Below are 1,780 nucleotides of genomic sequence, written 5' to 3'. Positions count from 1 at the left end.
GTAGCGTGATTATCGTAGTTTAAGGGTCTCTACTTCCATACTAATGTTCAGTACAAAAAAATCCTAGCCTTTAGTAGTTAGTTAGTTTCACTGCATTAGGTCTGAAACAAAATTCTCAAAATTAAAATCTTAGCTTTTTAGCTTCACTGCTTAGTTACATGTATAGTTTCTCAACATTGTATAAGTTTTTAAAATCTTAGCTGAGCTATTAGTTTTATCGTCAAGTAACTTTTATGAGGAATTTTTTTATAAAATCTAAGCTTTTAGTTCTAGTATAGTTAAGTTCTTTACAACTGTAGTAAGAATCTAGCTTTAGTCTTACGTTAGTTAGGTAATAATGCTATCAGTAAAATCTAGCTTTACGTTTACGGTTCACGATACAGCGTCAGCTTTCATAATGTAGCGTTAAAAATCTAGCTTTAGTTAACGCTTGTTAGTTACTGTTGTACGTAAAATCTAGCTTTAGTTAGTTAACGTTAGTTTAAATGTATGTTTTAAAAATCTGCTTTAGTTAGTAGTTAGTTTAATCTGTAGCAGCTAAACTCTATCTCTTAGTTTAGTTAGTAGTGTTTTGACTGTAAGTGTAAAATCTAGCTTTAGTTAGTTAGTTTAATGTAGTAAAATCTATCTTTAGTTGGTTCAGATATTCCGGGTTTTTCCTTTAGCAGGATAGTAACTTTTACTCTCTACCTCCCCACAAATTAATAGAATTCATATCAGCTTTATTGGCATGAAAAGTGAATGGAGTTACAACAATAACAATCTCTCTCTCTCCTTCTCAGACCCCGGTACCTCCYCGGGCTCCTCGTCCTCCTGTGMGCGGCGTTCCCACTGGTGCAGCGTAGCCTACTGGGAACAGCGGACGCGGGTCGGCCGCCTCTACCCGGCCCACGAGCCCTCGCTCAGCATCTTCTACGACCTACCTCAGGGCACGGGCCTCTGTCTGGGCCAGCTCAACGCCGTTGCCAACGCTAGCAACGGTTACCGCTGTGACGGTGGCGGCGGTCACCATGGCAACCGTAGTCACCGCGGCGGTAGTGGCAGCAGCAGCAGCACGGGCAGCTGTGTCCAGCGAACACGCAGCAAAATCGGCTACGGGATTGTCCTGAGCCAAGAACCTGACGGAGTGTGGATCTACAACCGTAGCCAGCACCCAGTGTTTGTCCACTCGCCCACCCTGGACCTGCCCAGCTCAGTGAGGGGACTGACGGTGAGGAGGGTGATGCCTGGCTACTCACTCAAAGTGTTTGACTATGACAAGTCCAGCTGGATCCTGCAGCAGGGCATGGAGCCCCCTGTGGGGCTGGAGGGCCCCTATGACCCCCACAGTGTGAGGATCAGCTTCGCCAAGGGCTGGGGCCCCTGCTACTCCAGACAGTTCATCACCTCCTGCCCCTGCTGGGTGGAGGTGTTGCTCAATACCCACAGATAGCACACAGACTAGGAAGACAGACAGAGGGATGGATGGACAGGCATACACACGGATAGACAGACGGGAAAAACACAATACAGTACACGTATTTACTTACACAGGTGCTCACAGGTATATGTGTACACCCACACACAGGCACACACAACACACACACAAAGCTATCTCAACCAACTATCCCAAATATAATCTACCTAGATTTAATATAAAGTTTTATATATTATATGAAATATATTATACTTGTAAATACCAAGTCATTTTTACAATGCAATTATTTATGTATAGTGTAATGTGTATAGGACAAAATAAAAAAGGAACAGAATTATGCACTTTGGATCTATATATGCATTC

General features: G+C 43.4%; 1 pseudogene; it reads left to right on the top strand.

The window, feature by feature from the left end:
* Positions 1-601: 601 nt before the first annotated feature.
* LOC112079234 (mothers against decapentaplegic homolog 6 pseudogene) lies at positions 602-1,577 on the top strand (annotated as a pseudogene).
* The last annotated feature ends 203 nt before the right edge of the window (positions 1,578-1,780 follow it).

Source organism: Salvelinus sp. IW2-2015, unplaced genomic scaffold, assembly GCF_002910315.2.
Source record: "Salvelinus sp. IW2-2015 unplaced genomic scaffold, ASM291031v2 Un_scaffold7305, whole genome shotgun sequence".
NCBI lineage: Eukaryota > Metazoa > Chordata > Actinopteri > Salmoniformes > Salmonidae > Salvelinus > Salvelinus sp. IW2-2015.
The sequence above is the reverse complement of the archived record's forward strand: the minus strand, read 5'-3'. Positions and strand labels throughout refer to the sequence as shown.